The following is a 20,280-nucleotide window of genomic DNA, read 5'->3' on the forward strand; positions in this document are numbered from 1 at the left end:
TCAATTTTAACGATTGTTCCAAAGTTCCTGGATGTCGGAGTAAAATAAACAGGACAGGCGAGTGATCAGATGAAAGACAGCTGCTTTCTTTTTGGAGTCACGAGATGAGATCTCCAGTGTGTGTGCTTGGCATTGTAGGCTCCTGCTGCTATGAGTGAGTTGAAAAACTGCATAAACTCATCTTCAGCTATAGTGAAGCGAGGGGGCAGTATACGGCGGCTAGGGTTATTTGGTTGCCAGTATTTAGTTGTATGTTTTTAGATGTGGCCTGTAGGTATTTTCTAGAAAATTTGTTATGAGTGGTGCCCAGTCCCACCATGAGCCCCACCATCTGGATGATTAGGTTCGTAGAATGAATAGCCTCCTAGTTGAAAATTGTATTTGTTTGTAAGGTTTCTGAAAGGAGCATTACGTCGAGTAGGAATTGCTATTGAGTGACTCTCTGAAATTGGACTTTGGACTCCAGACTTGGGTCCCGAAATCTGAGCATCCTGAATTGTGGGAACGTGCCGATAGTCTGAACAGCGGCTTGTTCTAATTGTTTAGTCTATAAACTGTGGTTTTTTGTTTCATGGTAATTTTCCTCTGGCTTGCTTATAGTTTGATAATTTTCCATTGGCTAGTTGACAATTAAGTTTTGGGTTCATATTTCTTAGAGGGTGTCTCGTAATCTGAGCATGTATGTGCAGGTGTGTGTACATGTACATAGGAGTAAGTGGTGCCATAGATATGTCACTCCCCCATCCGTTGAATTTGGCCTGTTCTCAGGCGAATAGTCTTGGGTATAACATTACATTTTCTTCTATGTTAATCTGGTTGGGTAGTTTACAATTTCTGTATTTTTTGGTGTTTCTTACTTTGGTTTTACATAATTACATTTAAATTAGTTTTCTTGGTATGCTCTTAAATTTATACTATAAATACAATAAAATGATTATAATAATAATTACAAAAGTTGTTAAAGTAATTATTTGAAATGCATTATAATATTTTGTATGTGATTTTATTATTTCTTTTGTTTGAATATAAGACCATGCTTCCAATTTTGTTATATTTTTATTTATGAAAACACTATGTGTGTAATCTAACATTGAATTTGAAAGAGTGAATTCATCTAATTGTATTGAACAATTAAGGATTTTAACGAGGTTACTTCTGACTATAGAAATTTCTTTATTAATGCAATTTTGATTCAGCAATGTTTTAGAGATATTCTATGTCAATAAAATGTTGGGTTCAACATAATTAATTTGGAAATTTTTATAAGTTTTAGTATATTTGCATTCAGTGGGTTCCTGTCTAATTGTTTTATTTATACAATCATCAATTACAATTTTCCCTGTTTCTTTATTAAGTACTTTATCTTCATATAGAAAATATTTATAAAGTATATTTTCTGTTAAAATATTGTTATTTTCATCGGGTTAAGGAATAATTTCAAAAACGGGAGCTTTGACTATCTTTTAAGGAATGTGGGAAATAATCAAAATTTCATTTGTGTCTGTTTTAAGACAAGTGGAAGTTTTCATTTTCAACAATTTCTCAGGGTTCATATTTTTTAAATAATCGTGTTTTAATAGTTTTGGATTAAATAGTCCCAATCTTGACATTTGCATTCCTATTTCGATATCTTCGACATATTCCGTAAAGTGTTGTAAGTTAAATATTAAAACGCTGACTTGCTGATCTCTTTCTCCTTTTTCTTATAATTTGTTAATTATTTCGATTCCGTTATGTATGACATCGATAATCGTATTTACATCAGTGTTTTGAACGCTAGTATCTACCAAATTATTGATTTACTGTTCCATCTCATCTTTATCGTCTTGATCTAAAGTTCCGAATAGATATTTGTAAACTATTCCTACGATATTGAATAGACCTCTCTTGCTACGTTTTGCTATTCCATGGATTTCTCTTTTAAGTTTTTCTACTAAATATCGGATTTGGATGACATCATTTAATTCATCGGCTTTTTTTTAAAAGATTTTCAAATGTTTGTTCGGTTTTTGTTATATTTACACTTAAGTAATGGTATTCTTAATTAGTTGGGATTTCTTTTGATCCTGTTTTAAATACAAGATATCCATTTTGTGCCTTTATGGGATTTATTACAATCCCTTCAGTTCTGCAGTAGGGACGCGGTGACATGGCTCAAGGCAAAAAGCTTTTTTTGTTTTTTTTTGTGCCTAAAACGCTGTGCCGCTGTTGACGTCAGCAGAGCAGTCGGCGCAGCGTAGAAGACTGCCCACGAAAACGATCGTGCAACAAAGAGAGGCAGATACTCGGATATTTCCCTCTCTTTCTTGTCTTATAATCTGCCTGCACTCCGTGCTCGCAGAGACAAATTTCGGCCGGTCCGTTATTTTTTTTTGCGTCTCTCCGTTATGTTCGGCTAGCGACTAATATTTCGGCGGAAAAATTTTCGTGGAGCAGCGACATGTGAATGCCCTAATATTTTAGGAGCATTATTGTGTATCGAAAATATACAACTTATATTGTTTTATAAAAGTAAATTATTTGATTATCCGTCACCGACTACCAGTCATCGAGTGCGGACGTCTTTTTTCTTTCACGAAAAACACTCGCGATCATGGGCCCCGAGCCCCCCAATCTGCAGGGTAATCGCTTTGCTGTGCTAGGCGAGAGCCCCAAATCAAAAAAGAAAAGACCTTACCAAAAACTTACGGAAGAGTTCCCTGAACTTCCAACTCCAGTTCAAAAAATCCAAAGTTTATAATAGTAAAAACAAAAGACTCCCAAAAACCAATCTCACACTACTCTTGCTTCGCTGTACACAAGGCACTACAAACCATCAGCAAGGAAATAATTTCCATTTCTACGCTAAGAGATGGAAATCTATTGATGCTAGTTACCACCAAACCAGTGGCCGACAAATTCCTCCGTACCACCCACCTACCTGGCTTATGCGACGTCGAATTCAATTACCACGAATCTCTTAACTTTGTGAAGGGAACAATATACGCACCATGCCTAAACAACATCCCAGAAGAAGAAATTGTGAAAGAGCTACGAGCCCAAAACGTGCATTCGGTATTCAAGTTTACCAAAACCATCGACAACGCCACCAAACCCTCGGGAGTGATTCTGGTCACTTTCGATCTCTACAATCTTCCTAGCAAGCTGGACATCTCTTGGTACAGTGTCAAAGTAAGGGAATACATACCAAACCCAATGCGGTGCAAAAACTGCCAGAGGATCGGACATACATTGACACGCCCTCTTTAACGCCCACAAACTTCAAGAAATCGTTAATTTGATCGTAGATATCTCGGAAACTATCAAAGATAGAGAACTGAGATTTCATATTTAGATTCCGTGGCCACGCCCACAAACCGCCCAAGCCTTTGGCGCCCACAATTTGCATGCTAGTTAAAAAATTTTAACTAAAGTGCATTAGCCTCGTCAATGCGTATCGATTGATCACTCACTCGCCCGGCCCGAATCTGTAGCTAACACAATTTTCATGCTAGAAACAAAATTTTAACAATACCTATCGATTGACGCCTATAACGCTTAAATCTGTCTGCCGCCCACATAACCATCTATTGAGAACGCGGGTAGGTGGCGCATTAAAATCTCGCTTTGCTGCTTGCATATCTCCAACTCCCATTGGTCCCTTTAGCTGAGTAACGGGTATCTGATAGTCGAAATAATCGACTATAGCGTTCTTCCTTGTTTTTTTTTTAACATTGGTTTTATTTATTGCAGCTTCTCATAATTTTGAGACTAACAATAAGTTTACGAATCTTAACATTAAAATTTAACTAACAGTATACTAGGACTGCATTCTGGATGCGCGTGCCTCAAGTCGGTCGCTGGGTGGGTAAGTCATTGCGACGGAGACGTGATTAATTGCTCAACCTTGTTAGACCTCTCGCCGGGTGGTAAGGGTGCAAAGATAGCTTGCAAAAGTACTTTTCCTTCTGTTCTGCGATCACTTCTTTGACTGGTGAAATGTTTATGTCACGATGTATGTTTTCGATGCGGAGTCCTGGTGAGTGTTCTCAGGATCTTCGACTGAGCTCGCTGGACTATGTCAATATTGCTATTGCTGGTATTCCCCCATAACTGGGAGCCGTACATCCATAAAGGTTTTAGTACCGAGTTATGTAGCAGGACTTATTATTCAAGGCTAAGGGGAGACCGATCGTTGATAAGCCAATGAAGGCTGCTGGCTTTTAGCCTTAGGTGTATTCTTTCGGCTTTAAAGTGCCGGCGCCATGTGAGTTTTCTGTCAAGGTGTACTCCTAGATACGTCACTTTGTTTGCTTGCGGGAGTAGATTGTTGTTTAACGTGAGTGGAAGGAAGCTTTGCCTGTTTGGGGTGAACGTAACGTCCTTGCATTTTCGTTCGTTCACTTTAATTCGCCAATCTGATAGCTATTTTTCGACATCGACCAGATGAAGAACTAGCTGCACAGTTGTCTGCATCGGGCGTTTTAAGCGGCTTAGAATACCTGTATCATCAGCAAACGTAGATGTTGTTAGTCGTGTGCTTGTCGGGAGGTCTGCTGTCTAGAGGACATATAATGTTGGCCCAAGCACGCTACCTTGAGGAACTCCAGCTCCAATAGTGAAATCGTCAGTTATAGCAGTGGTGCACCTCACAGCTAATTTTCAGTCGTAGAGGTAAGATTCTAATAGTTTGTGGGTGTTATAGGGGAGCATTGTCTTGATATTGTACAATAGACCTTCTAGCCAAGCTCTACCAAATGCTTGAGAGACATCTAAAAGTATGGCAATAAAGTGCTTTCGGTTTTTGAACGCGTTCCGAATTTCTGATGTTATCCGGTTGACCTGCTCAATTGTTCCGTGCTTTTCACGAAACCCAAATTGATGCGACGGAATTCCTTCCTGTATTCTTAGGTATGTTTTTATCATTTTTCAAAGAGTTTAGATAAGAATGAAAGTAGGCTTATAGGTCTATACGAAGTGGGGATTTTGTGGTCTTTTCCCGGCTTTGCTATCATTATTATAATTTACTTTTTGCATCTCACTGGATAGTGGCCAAGTCTAGCTATGGCATTGAAAAGCTGGGTGATAGTGCAAACGGCGCAATATGGGAGCTCAGTAGTGATCATTTTGCGGTTTAAAAGGTCGCAGCCCAGGGATTTTTGCGGGTTCAGCCGATTTTTGATGATGTTAATGATTTCGTTTGGGCGAAACTCAATTGGCTTATGTTCAAGCTGAGGCTCATATGGTAAAGTCGGCAAAGTGAACGCAGTAGTGACAGGATTTGGTTGGAAGACATTTTTAAGGTGGCGTGCTGGCTCTGTCTGCATCGCTGCGCGGCCAGCCACCTATGGGATTCCTAATAGGCGTCACAGTTTTTTTCGGTGAGCTTAAAGTTGGATGAGCTCTCCATAGTGAGTGTTTCGTACTAGATGTTGACGTTTGCTCTATGTAGCGGCGCTGGAAAATGCTTCCTCCTGCTGTTAAGCTTTAGGGAGTTGACGTGAGGCATGTCTTAAGCTTTGCCTAGCAGATGGCGATCTGTGGATCGATGTAAGCGTCGCTTTTCGAAAACGAGCTGTTCGATTTGTAGATTTGTCTTTTTTTAGTTGCATTGGGTATTTGTAGTTTGAGGTGTTAAAACTCGAGCTGCAGAGACGAGTACAAACTCCAGTGTATTAACAAAGGCTTCATCGTTGAGATGAGGACATCGCTCAATGTGTGAGCTAATATATTTCCTGTACTTAACCCAATTTGTTTTCTGTGAAGTCAATTTTAACGATTGTTCCAAAGTTCCTGGATGTCGGAGTAAAATAAACAGGACAGGCGAGTGATCAGATGAAAGACAGCTGCTTTCTTTTTGGAGTCACGAGATGAGATCTCCAGTGTGTGTGCTTGGCATTGTAGGCTCCTGCTGCTATGAGTGAGTTGAAAAACTGCATAAACTCATCTTCAGCTATAGTGAAGCGAGGGGGCAGTATACGGCGGCTAGGGTTATTTGGTTGCCAGTATTTAGTTGTATGTTTTTAGATGTGGCCTGTAGGTATTTTCTAGAAAATTTGTTATGAGTGGTGCCCAGTCCCACCATGAGCCCCACCATCTGGATGATTAGGTTCGTAGAATGAATAGCCTCCTAGTTGAAAATTGTATTTGTTTGTAAGGTTTCTGAAAGGAGCATTACGTCGAGTAGGAATTGCTATTGAGTGACTCTCTGAAATTGGACTTTGGACTCCAGACTTGGGTCCCGAAATCTGAGCATCCTGAATTGTGGGAACGTGCCGATAGTCTGAACAGCGGCTTGTTCTAATTGTTTAGTCTATAAACTGTGGTTTTTTGTTTCATGGTAATTTTCCTCTGGCTTGCTTATAGTTTGATAATTTTCCATTGGCTAGTTGACAATTAAGTTTTGGGTTCATATTTCTTAGAGGGTGTCTCGTAATCTGAGCATGTATGTGCAGGTGTGTGTACATGTACATAGGAGTAAGTGGTGCCATAGATATGTCACTCCCCCATCCGTTGAATTTGGCCTGTTCTCAGGCGAATAGTCTTGGGTATAACATTACATTTTCTTCTATGTTAATCTGGTTGGGTAGTTTACAATTTCTGTATTTTTTGGTGTTTCTTACTTTGGTTTTACATAATTACATTTAAATTAGTTTTCTTGGTATGCTCTTAAATTTATACTATAAATACAATAAAATGATTATAATAATAATTACAAAAGTTGTTAAAGTAATTATTTGAAATGCATTATAATATTTTGTATGTGATTTTATTATTTCTTTTGTTTGAATATAAGACCATGCTTCCAATTTTGTTATATTTTTATTTATGAAAACACTATGTGTGTAATCTAACATTGAATTTGAAAGAGTGAATTCATCTAATTGTATTGAACAATTAAGGATTTTAACGAGGTTACTTCTGACTATAGAAATTTCTTTATTAATGCAATTTTGATTCAGCAATGTTTTAGAGATATTCTATGTCAATAAAATGTTGGGTTCAACATAATTAATTTGGAAATTTTTATAAGTTTTAGTATATTTGCATTCAGTGGGTTCCTGTCTAATTGTTTTATTTATACAATCATCAATTACAATTTTCCCTGTTTCTTTATTAAGTACTTTATCTTCATATAGAAAATATTTATAAAGTATATTTTCTGTTAAAATATTGTTATTTTCATCGGGTTAAGGAATAATTTCAAAAACGGGAGCTTTGACTATCTTTTAAGGAATGTGGGAAATAATCAAAATTTCATTTGTGTCTGTTTTAAGACAAGTGGAAGTTTTCATTTTCAACAATTTCTCAGGGTTCATATTTTTTAAATAATCGTGTTTTAATAGTTTTGGATTAAATAGTCCCAATCTTGACATTTGCATTCCTATTTCGATATCTTCGACATATTCCGTAAAGTGTTGTAAGTTAAATATTAAAACGCTGACTTGCTGATCTCTTTCTCCTTTTTCTTATAATTTGTTAATTATTTCGATTCCGTTATGTATGACATCGATAATCGTATTTACATCAGTGTTTTGAACGCTAGTATCTACCAAATTATTGATTTACTGTTCCATCTCATCTTTATCGTCTTGATCTAAAGTTCCGAATAGATATTTGTAAACTATTCCTACGATATTGAATAGACCTCTCTTGCTACGTTTTGCTATTCCATGGATTTCTCTTTTAAGTTTTTCTACTAAATATCGGATTTGGATGACATCATTTAATTCATCGGCTTTTTTTTAAAAGATTTTCAAATGTTTGTTCGGTTTTTGTTATATTTACACTTAAGTAATGGTATTCTTAATTAGTTGGGATTTCTTTTGATCCTGTTTTAAATACAAGATATCCATTTTGTGCCTTTATGGGATTTATTACAATCCCTTCAGTTCTGCAGTAGGGACGCGGTGACATGGCTCAAGGCAAAAAGCTTTTTTTGTTTTTTTTTGTGCCTAAAACGCTGTGCCGCTGTTGACGTCAGCAGAGCAGTCGGCGCAGCGTAGAAGACTGCCCACGAAAACGATCGTGCAACAAAGAGAGGCAGATACTCGGATATTTCCCTCTCTTTCTTGTCTTATAATCTGCCTGCACTCCGTGCTCGCAGAGACAAATTTCGGCCGGTCCGTTATTTTTTTTTGCGTCTCTCCGTTATGTTCGGCTAGCGACTAATATTTCGGCGGAAAAATTTTCGTGGAGCAGCGACATGTGAATGCCCTAATATTTTAGGAGCATTATTGTGTATCGAAAATATACAACTTATATTGTTTTATAAAAGTAAATTATTTGATTATCCGTCACCGACTACCAGTCATCGAGTGCGGACGTCTTTTTTCTTTCACGAAAAACACTCGCGATCATGGGCCCCGAGCCCCCCAATCTGCAGGGTAATCGCTTTGCTGTGCTAGGCGAGAGCCCCAAATCAAAAAAGAAAAGACCTTACCAAAAACTTACGGAAGAGTTCCCTGAACTTCCAACTCCAGTTCAAAAAATCCAAAGTTTATAATAGTAAAAACAAAAGACTCCCAAAAACCAATCTCACACTACTCTTGCTTCGCTGTACACAAGGCACTACAAACCATCAGCAAGGAAATAATTTCCATTTCTACGCTAAGAGATGGAAATCTATTGATGCTAGTTACCACCAAACCAGTGGCCGACAAATTCCTCCGTACCACCCACCTACCTGGCTTATGCGACGTCGAATTCAATTACCACGAATCTCTTAACTTTGTGAAGGGAACAATATACGCACCATGCCTAAACAACATCCCAGAAGAAGAAATTGTGAAAGAGCTACGAGCCCAAAACGTGCATTCGGTATTCAAGTTTACCAAAACCATCGACAACGCCACCAAACCCTCGGGAGTGATTCTGGTCACTTTCGATCTCTACAATCTTCCTAGCAAGCTGGACATCTCTTGGTACAGTGTCAAAGTAAGGGAATACATACCAAACCCAATGCGGTGCAAAAACTGCCAGAGGATCGGACATACAGCTAGACACTGTGGTGATCCAACCATGTGCTCCACCTGCAATCTTGCCCCTCACCCACCCGCGCCCTGCTCACGCACCGAGTGCGCGAACTGCTCAGGCCAACACCCCGCCTCCTCACCTGCTTGCCCAGCGTATCAACAGCAATGAGACCTACTAAAAATTAAAACAACAAAAAAATGCAGCATGCGTGAAGCTAGAATTATTCAAAAACAACAACTACAACAATCATCATCGACAATCAATCACTCGGCTTCCTTCGCGAAGGTTGCTTCCTCTCAACCGACTTCGGTAACGGCTTCGAAACCGAAGCAAGACTCTCTGCAAGCAGAAGACAACAACAAACCATCAACCAGCAAGCAAAGCACAACCAATGTAACACAAAAAGCAAATGTAACCCCCTCCCCCACCTCTCCTCCAACGCCCTTGCGGGGCTCCCCCCATTTCCCCCTTTCCCCCCACTACCCCAAATCACCACCATCACCACGAACGCAAGATAAAAACCCCATGATCAAAGACCGACTAAAAAAATCTCGCGCTATCATTAACGAAGCGCAACGGTTTCTAAAAACTTTAGATTCGGACCACAGTAATTCTATAAATGAAAATATGTCCACAGACTCCGAGTTTAGCCAAGCAAAAAACCTTTCTGACTCTGAATCTCAAATGGAACAAGATCTCTAAAAGCGCCCCCAGTACCCTCCTTTTTTTTTTCTTATTTAAATAAATGCCTTTAAAAATCACCCAATGGAATATAAATGAATTTATAAACAATTACAACCAACTGTCTCTACTCATTAATGACAATTCGCCCGACATTATATGCCTACAGGAAACCCATCTGCCTAACGATTCAAAAAGCTTTGTTTGCCCTAAGGCCTATTTAGCTTATTTCTGCAACCTTCCCCATAACACGTCAGCCAAACAAGGTATTGGAGTGCTCATTAAAAGACACATCCCCCATACCCACAAACAGATTACATCAAACATATTATGCTCAGCACTCCAGCTTGATCTGGACCGGCCCATTACCATAATAAATATGTACATCCCACCTTGCCACAGTTTCAGGAGTACCGACATTGTTGACTGTTTAAACCATATATCCGGACCTTTCATAGTGTTGGGCGACTTCAACTCTTGGAGCCCGCTATGGGGATCGCCAAAATCCAACTCCCGGGGGAAAGCCCTGGAGCGTACAATTGCTGACCTAAATTTAATCACACTTAATGACGGCTCCGCCACTCACCTCTCGTCCCACAATACTCTTACTCACGTAGATATCTCCCTGATATCCCCACAACTTGCGCACATATGCGACTGGTCTATCGCTTCTAATTTGTATGGCAGCGATCACTTCCCAATCACTACGTTCGTATCAATCCGTTTCAGTGCTGATAAATCCCCACCGTTACCAAAGTACAAAACCGACTTGGCCAATTGGGAGAGTTTTAAAACAAAATGCACGAGTATCTCATTGACATGGAAAACTGGTAGCCTTAACAGCCAAATTGCCCAAATTACTAAATGTATAAGGGCGGCGGCAAACTGCAGCATCCCACAAACTAAAAGCATTCCACACAAGGCCAAAGTCCCCTGGTGGAACCACTCTCTCCAGGAGCTTAGGGACGAAAAACAAGATCTTTTTCACAAGTACAAATCGGACCTTACAATTCCGAATCTTTTACTCTACAAAAGAGCCAACGCTTGCTTTAGAAAAGCTGTACTAGCTGCCAAACGCACCTGCTTTCAAAATTTCACTTCCCGAATCTCACCTTTCACTACCCCCAAAAAGATATGGTCCGATGTCAAGCGCCTAGCTGGGGTACCCCCCACCCCCATAAAATATTTAAAAACGGAAACTGGTCTTCTTACCTGTCCGAAGAAAATTGCAGAGCAATTTGGATATTGTTGGTCAGAGTACTCGGCCGACCACAACTTCTCTCAGCAGTACTGTCAATCTAAGCAAACCTATTTAAACCACACCTACCAACCCATTTCTACATCTCTTTCCGCGAGGCAACTTGACTTAAATTTTACAAAACTGGAATTAGAAATCGCAATTCAAACGGCAAAGGGAAAAAGTCCCGGCTTTGACAGAATTTCGTATCCCATGCTTAAAAACCTACCACCAGCTGTTAAAGATAAACTTTTAAAGGTCTTTAACGCAATGCTCCAAACAGGATCCTATCCACATACCTGGAAGTCAGCCACGATAATCCCTATACCCAAACCAAACAAAACTAACCCAGAAATCAATAGCTTCCGTCCCATTTCACTTCTATCTTGCCTAGGAAAAACAGTCGAGAAAATGATTGCACGCAGGCTCATGTGGTTTACCACCCAAAAAAGCCGTATCTCTCACTACCAGGTTGCATTCAAAAAGAGTCACAGTACTATGGATGCTCTCTTGAGATTCCAACACTTCGCGTCGAAGGCCCTTTCTACAAAAAATTACGTATCCATTCTGGCTACGGATTTTGAAAAGGCTTTCGATCGCGTGGGGTTACACTCAGTGTTATACCAACTCGTACTCTGGGGCGTTGGTCCAAGACTTTATAACCTTATAAAAGCCTTTATGACCAACAGAACTTTCAGGGTCCGAGTCAATAACTCAACATCAAATCTACATAAGCTCCACAATGGCATTCCTCAGGGTTCCCCTCTTTCGGTGGTACTCTTTATGATTGCTTTTGAGCAAATATCTTCAATTTTTAACAGACACAAAGACATTTCCATTTCATTGTATGCTGATGACGCATTTATTTACACCAACAAGAAAGATCTCAATTCCGTTAAAGATACCTTCTCAAACGTTCTGGACGAACTGGAACAGTGGGGCGCTTCATCTGGGGCATCTCTTTCCATTGCAAAATGTCAGGTCCTACATATTTGCCGAAAACAAAATTGCAACTTTCCCGAAATTGTATTTAAAAACAAAGTCATTCAACAAACTAATCATTTAAAAATCTTAGGAATTACCTTCGACTCTAGGCTTACATTTAAAGAACACTGCCTAAGACTTAGAAAGCAGTTAGAATCTCGTCTCAATATAATTAAATTTTTAAGCTCAAAATACTCTCATGTACATATAAATACTTTAATTAACATAACAAGGGCATTAATACTCTCAAAGATAGATTACGGGCTCCCGATATTCGGCTGGACTGCAGCCTCCAATATCAAGAGTATTCAACCACCATACCACGCAGCTGTACGCAGATCTATCTACGCCTTTCCGACCTCTCCGACCAAGTGCACTCTAGCGGAGTCCGGACTACCCAGCATCACCAACAGGATAAAAGAAACTACAACCCGACTCATACCTAAATTATATACCACTCCAAATCGGTTATTAGCTGGCGACTTCAAAAACATATTTAAAGAAAGAAGGAGATACAAATATCCTTCTACTCTCCGGATTTGCGCCAACTTTAGCAAGAAATTGGACCTACCCCCACCAAACACATTTAGATCGTCCGGGCCATCTCCACCCTGGTCTCGGAACCAACCTAACATCAACACCAAACTGCGTATCTCCACAAAAAGTGATACTCCCAGCTCAGTTCATCGCACCCGCTTTCAAAACGAAAAAGAACTCCTCGGTGAAAAACATTGCCTGTTTACCGACGGATCCAAAACTTTGGAATCAACCACTTTCGCAGTCATCGACGCTAACAACACCATCATAGCGGGAGGGGCGCTCCCCCTCTACAATTCAATATTCGTGGCAGAAGCTACGGCTATATTACTAGCCTGCCGCTTTGCCACCAGTAAAAACGGAGAGTTTGTTGTCTGCACTGACAGTCTGTCGTCACTCCTGGCAATAAATAACCCCGAGTAACGCGATCCCACCATAAGAGAGATACAAAGATTAACAAAAGAACATCCGAAAAAAATAACACTCTTTAGGGTCCCAAGCCACCAGGGCATAAAGGGTAACGAAGACGCGGACCAGGCAGCCCACAACATTGGCCTCTCACCAACATTCATTTTCACTCCAATAAACAGCAAGGACATACACAAGCTAATAGATCGCAACTTGGAAAACCAAAAGATGGAGGAATGGTCCACTTTCACCCATAGATACTGCAAATTTAATCCCACTTGTACAAAAATACCTCTCCCAGCGGCAATCGGGAGACGACAATGCAGTACCTTTATCCGACTTCGTATAGGACACACCAAACACACACACGAACACCTATTAAAAGGCATCAACAATCCGATCTGCAGTCTCTGCGGAGGAATCCCAAACACCGACCACCTTTTAGACAATTGCCCTGGACTGGCCAATATTAGAGCCCACCTGTTCGGCACACAGCCCCCTTCCCAAATCCTCGATTGCCCATCCGTAGAAAATATTAAAAAAATTTACGAGTTTATAAGTAAATCAAAGCTAGCAATATAATAACAAACTAAGCCCATAAATAAACCGCAAGTACAGATTTAAACACAGCAGATTAGTTACAGTCAGAGTCGAAGGCCTCCGCAGCCAGTGCTCGGAAATTTAGTATTAAGTTTAACATTGTATGATAAGCTTAATTTGTTAAATAAATAAATAAATAATATTTGATTATACTAAAATTAAGTAATTTGGATTTACTTATAATGTTATGTTTACTTATTATACATTTTTATTACAATATATTTTTTTAGTGTAATTATAGAAAATTAGTCCGTTAAAATTGATTTCAATATTTAAAATATTAGTAGTATTAGTATTAACATTTTTAAAAAATTCGTATTGTATTTCTTACTTAAGAAGTACAAATTATATAGTCGGATATATTTCGCCTTAGAAAGGGTATAAGTGCAGTGGCACGCGCCAACAGCGAAGAGAAAACAAAAGAAATCAAGTAAAGGGGTGAGAAGACTTGGTGCATTCTGTTTGAGTGATTGAAAGGGAATCATCCATGTTAATTGTGCGCAGCACAATGTTACAAATTTCACATTCATTTATTATATTTTGAATTAATTTTTGATAGTCAGGGAAATAATATTTTTCTCGGAACCATTTAGTAGTTTTTTCGATTCCTGGATTTAAAAGTTCCTTATGTCTTTTCAAAATTGTTTCTTTAAAATCTGTATATGTCAATATGTCTTCGAGTCTGTTCGCACATCTTAATATTTTGTTAAATGACTTGCATTTATAATTTCAACTTTTTGGAATGTGAGAAAATCTGAGTCATTATGGAAGTAGACCGCGATCTTTTTAGTGTATAAATATTCTTTAATTATTTCTTTTGCTGAAGTCTCTCTCATTTCCCTATAAATAATTTTAATTTTGAGTTTGTGAAAGTAGTGTGTTACTTCAGTTGTGTCTTCGTTTCCTTTAATTAATTCGATTTGTCGGGAAAAATAATTAAATGGTCTCTCAGTTATAGAAATATAATTTTGGTTGTCTCCCTCAGCACTGTGCACTGTTGCATCTGCATTACTAGCGGTTTCCTCTAGTATGTTTTCTTCAGAATTATCTGTATACATAGTTTCTTCTATTTTAGTTCTGAATAATGCGTCGGCTACATAATTTTCTTTTCCTGGCAAATATTTAATTTGATAATCGTATTCGTTTAATTTTATTTTCCACCTTTGTAGTTTCATATTTGGTTCCTTAATATTGTTTAGCCAAACTAAAGGTTTGTGATCGCTTAGTATTTCAAAAGATCTGCCGAAAAAAATATGACCGGAAATATTTGGTAGCCCATACAATTGCTAAGAGTTCTTTTTCTATAGTAGCATAATTTATTTCATGTTCGTTAAGAGTTCTGCTGGCATATAAAATTGGTTTATGATTTTGTGATAATACTGATCCTATCGCCATGTTACTTGCGTCCGTTGTTAAAAAGAATGGTTTGCCAAAGGTAAATTAAGATGGGGTCGGATGTAATCAAGACTTTCATTTTTTCAAATGCTTCTGTGTATAGTTTGTCTTTAGTATTAATTGTGGCACCTTTCTTTAATTTCATTGTCATTGGTTTTACAATGTTTGCAAAGTTCGTTATGAATTTCCGATAAAATCCACATAATCCTAGAAATTATTTAATTTCTATTGGGGTTTTTGGTATCGGGAAACTTATAACGGCACTTATTTTCTTTGGGTTTTGTTTTATACCTGTATATGACCTAGGAACTCTGTTTCGTTTTTCATAAATTCACATTTATATAATTAAAATTTTAAATTTGCATCTCGTAATTTTGGAATACTTTTTCAATGATAGAATGTGTTTTTCCAAAGAAGTGGAAAAAATTTTTATATCATCTAGATATACTATACAATCTTTTTAGATTAAATCTTCTAATAAATTGTTCATACATCTTTGAAAAGTAGCGGGCGCATTTTGAAGGCCAAATGGCATTCGAGTACGAGTATATTCGTAAAGTTTTGTTGAGAATGCTGTTTTCGCTATTGATTCTGGTTCCATTTGATGGAATCCTTTGGCTTAATCAATGGTAGTGAAATATTGACATCTTCCTAATTTGTCTAATATTTCATCCATTCTGGGTATCGGAAATTTGTCATTAACAGTGATTTCGTTTAAATTTCTGTAGCCTACCACTAGTCTAAATTTCGGTTTTCCTAAAGCATCGCTTTTTTTTTGGAACTATCCAAATTGGTGAGCAATAGGGAGATTTTGATTTACGAATTATTCCATTATTTAATTTACCTGTTTGTTAACCTCTTCGTCGAAAGTTTGAGGGTATTTGTATGGTTTTCTATATACTGAGTCTTCGTGAATCGTTTGTATCGAATGTTTAATAGTACTTGTAGAAGTCAAATTTTCACCTTCTTTGTACTGAGTGTCGTTATATTCGAACAAAACCTTTTTATACCCTTGAAGAGAGTATATTGATTTCAGTCAGAAATTTGCAACGCAGTGAAGGAGACGTTTCCGACCCCATAAAGTATGTATATTCTTGATCAGCATGACTAGACGAGTCGATCTAGCCATGTCCGTCTGTCCATCTGTCCGTCTGTCCGTCCGTTTCTACGCAAATTAGTCTCTCAGTTTTAAAGCTAATTTCTTTTGCAGGTAGTATATAAGTCGGAAACATTTTTTAATTGGATTTGAATTTCGAATTATATTTTATCAAAATCGGACTATATCATATAGCTGCCATAGGAACAATCGGAATATTGGTGGGAAAATAATATGAAACAAATTATAACTTCGATGTTTTTTACTTTTTCTCTTATACTATTGGGAATATCATTTTTTGTATTTTTATGAATTTCGTATTAAATTTAATAAAAATCGGACGACTCTAACATATAGCTGTTAAAGAAACGGCCAAAGAAATAATGAAAAAATTATTTTAAAAAAAATTTGGCTTTGTTGACTTTGATCGTATTTTCATTTACACTGGGATAAAGAATATTTTAACTTTTCAGCATTACGAATTTAATTTTACACAAATATCACTGAAGCTAGCAACAATCCTTAAGACCAAAATAACGACGAAGCCGCCAACAACAACATGTGCGTTCCAGAAATTTCCATGCAATTGGAATCTCTGAAGCGTCACTTAGAAGTGGTCCAATTGGAAAATGAGTTTCTCAAGTTGGAAGTTTCCCGGCGTCAACCATTGAATAGAGTGACCGCACCTTCGACGAGCAATTTGCCAGAAATCCAGAACAATGTTTCCACACCAAATCAAACCAATGTCACCCTATCGGATTTGGGAAATATTGTTGCAGAGGCTGCAAGGCCTAATACAGCCATTTTTAACAACAATTCTTTGGTGACCATGGTTAAGGAAATGCTTCCACCTTTCGACGGTGCTGTTAACAGCAAAGTGCCAGTTAACACGTGGATCGCACAGCTCAACGCGATCATAAAAATGTACAAGCTGAGTGAAGACATAACGCGCATGCTGGTTATGTCAAAGTTGAAAGACCGCGCTCTGTCCTTGCCAGTCCAGGACCTATTAACTCAACTCGCAGAGGCTTTTCAGTCAAACGAGAGCAAGATAATGTCCAGACGCAAGTTCCAGGAGCGAAAGTGGCAACCAGCTGAAGACTTTGCTACGTACTTCAACGGCTGCACACACCCGGATAGACGACGAGGAATTAATCGACAGTATCATCGAAGGAATACCGGATACTCTTCTACGACAACATTCACACATGCACTGTTTTAATTCGTCTGTCCAGCTGTTGCAGGCATTCTCCAAAGTAACATTGCGGAAACCATCTCTCGCATTTGGACGCCACAAAGTCGTTTCCGGAAATCAGGCCGAACCCGCTGTAAGATGCTTCAACTGTAACTCCGTGGGTCACTTCGCGGCCGACTGCCGCAAGCCTAAGCGCGCGTACGGCGCTTGCTACAGTTGTGGAAGTTTGGAGCACCTGGTATCTCATTGCAACGAGAAGAACATAACCAAAAATGAATATGTGAGACCGTTTAAAATTTACTTTAATTCACAGCCTAATCAGTGCCTATTTACAGAATGCCTAATCGATTCTGGGAGTCCAATTAGTTTTACGAAGTTATCTTGCGTTGAAAACATTCTAAGTAGTAACATCATTAACGTTAATGAAAACAACTTTTCGCATTACTTTGGCTTGAACCACATCCCTTTAGATATACATGGAAAGATATCATGTTTTGTTATTATGAATAAAGTAAAGTTTAATTTCGAATTACTAATTGTGGCAAACAAATCGATGGCATAGCACTGTTTTAGGAAGAGATTTTATGAACATCTGTAACTTTAAGATTGTTAGGGAAAATGATTGTTCAAATGATTTTTTTGCAAATAATTGTTCAAATGATAGTTGTGCAGATGATCGTTCAAATGATAGTTGTGCTGATGATCGTTCAAATGATAGTTGTGCTGATGATCGTTTAAATGACAGTGGGGTTGATGATCGTTTGAAGGATATTTGTTCAAAAGATAGTTGTATTGCAAATGATCGCTCAGATAATAGTAATAGTGAGAAGGATAGTAGTTTGAAATTTCATTGCGTAAATGTTGGTCAGATTGTAAAAGATTATGCTACTAATAACCGTGAGAAAGATGATTGTCTAAATGATAGTATAAAGGTTTATTGTGGTTACAAAGAAACGCAAAGTGATTCGTGTAAAATGATAGAGTCAAGCCAAAATTTAAGTGTCCAGCCAAGCGATCATTTCGAGTCAGAAATTATGTCAATTGAATACCCTGATCCAGCCGAATGCAACCTGTTAAATATTAGCGATAAGTGCGAGTTTACGTTAAGAAAAAAACTGATAGATATTTTTGATTAGTTTTATATGAAACCGGAACGGCCGGAAATCCCCTTAGTAAAATGGGAAATGAAACTGAATTTTTATACAACTAAACCGTTCAACTACCCTCCAAGGCGTTTATCATACGCAGAGAAAAGCCAAGTTCAGAATTTATTAGACGATTACATAAAAACGGTATTATTCGAGGAAACGAGTCTGAGTATGCATCACCTATAGTTCTAGTTAAGAAAAAGTCTAGATAATTAAGAATGTGCGTAGATTACCGAACCCTTAACAAAAATATGCTTAAAGATAACTACCCCACCCCCTTAATAGATGACCTAATTGATAAACTGTCTGAAAAGACTATTTTTACCAAGTTAGACCCTAAAAATGGGTTCTTTCACGTGCACATGCACGAGGATTCAATTAAGTATACCGCTTTTACAACACCTATGGGTCCGTATGAATGGCTTAGAATGCCGTTTGGTTTACGAAACGCACCAGCAGTTTTTCAAATTTGCGAACAAAATCTTTTCCGATTTGGTTAAAGAAGATAAGGTTCTAATTTATATGGATGACATTTTAATAGCAACGAAAGATAGTAAGAGTCATGTGGAGATATTAACGGAGGTCTTTAAACGACTGGTAGATAACAAGCTTGAGCTTAGGTTAGACAAGTGTGAGTTCCTTCAAAAAGAAATAAAGTATTTAGGATATATAATATCGGGAGAGGGTATTAAACCTGATTCGAAAGGTATGCAGGCAGTAAAAGACTTTCCTGTACCGACTAAAACGCATGAGGTTCAAAGTTTTCTTGGACTGTGCTCCTATTTCCGACGCTTTGTCAAAGATTTTTCAACAAAAGCAAAGCCGTTGTATGATCTTGTAAGAAAGGACAGAAAGTTTGAATTCGGTGCGAAAGAGTTAGAGTGTTTTGAAATATTAAAAGTAAATCTTTTGGAAGCCCCTATTCTGGCCTTGTACAATCCAAAAGACCCAACAGAGTTACATTGCGATGCTAGCGCCCTAGGTTTTGGTTCAATTTTAATGCAGAAAAAGAAAGATAGTAAGTTTCACCCCGTATTTTATTTTTCCAAACGCACGACGGATGTGGAGGCGAAGTACCACAGTTTTGAATTAGAAACGCTCGCTGTAGTTTACTCGTTGCAACGCTTTAGGATCTATCTTCAAGGAATACAGTTTAAAATAGTTACAGATTGTAGTGCTCTTAGCCTGGCGTTAAATAAAAAGGAATTATGCCCAAGAACTACCAGGTGGGCTCTTTTTCTTCAGGATTATGACTACACTCTAGAACATAGAGCCGGCAAGCGTATGAGTAGTAGGGAAAGATGGGTTCTGGGACAATTAGCATATTAATGGCCCCCGCCCCCTTACTAATTAGCATATTAATGACCCCCTCCTCTCACTAATTAACATATTAATGACCCCCGCCTCTTCATTAATGTATGCGGGTTCTGGGACAATTAGCATAATCCATAAATTATCTGATTTTAAGGGGTTTAGATGTCATAAAAATGTCACGATCATATCCATAAAGAGTATACTAAATTGCCCCGCCCAACCCCACACCACCATGTGACAATACTGATCACGTGACCTTTTTGCCTCATTATCAGCAATTAATATTCAGCAGGTGTTGCTGTACACGGGAGAAAGGTCGCACACTTTCCCCACATCCCCATGTGACAATATTGATCATGTATCCTTTTCCTCATTATCAGCAATTAATATTCAGCAGGTGTTGCTGTGCACGTGAGAAAGGTCGCAAACCCAAAACATCTAAAGCTGGTTGCCTTAGAGGGACATGTCCGATCATGTTGGGGAATAACGTTTCCTATGATTGTAAAACTAATTTAGAAATCAAAAGAACCCCAAATAAAATAAATCCCTCAAGTTAATGATTCTCAGATGTCGAATATTTTCAAACAGACTTTTTTTTTTCGCCCCAGAATGTTTAACTGGTAAATTTTTTCAAGATCTCTCCTTTCTACAAACGGGTCATAAACATATCATAAAAGGGATTCAAGCAAGAGCTACCCGAACATGCGCACCTGTCTATTACCTGACCGGA

General features: G+C 38.3%; 1 pseudogene; it reads left to right on the forward strand.

Moving 5' to 3' along the window:
* The first annotated feature begins 7,627 nt into the window (after positions 1-7,627).
* On the forward strand, positions 7,628-9,657 carry LOC139355071 (uncharacterized; annotated as a pseudogene).
* Positions 9,658-20,280: the final 10,623 nt, after the last annotated feature.

This window comes from Drosophila suzukii, unplaced genomic scaffold (assembly GCF_043229965.1).
Source record: "Drosophila suzukii unplaced genomic scaffold, CBGP_Dsuzu_IsoJpt1.0 scf_7, whole genome shotgun sequence".
Classification (NCBI taxonomy): domain Eukaryota; kingdom Metazoa; phylum Arthropoda; class Insecta; order Diptera; family Drosophilidae; genus Drosophila; species Drosophila suzukii.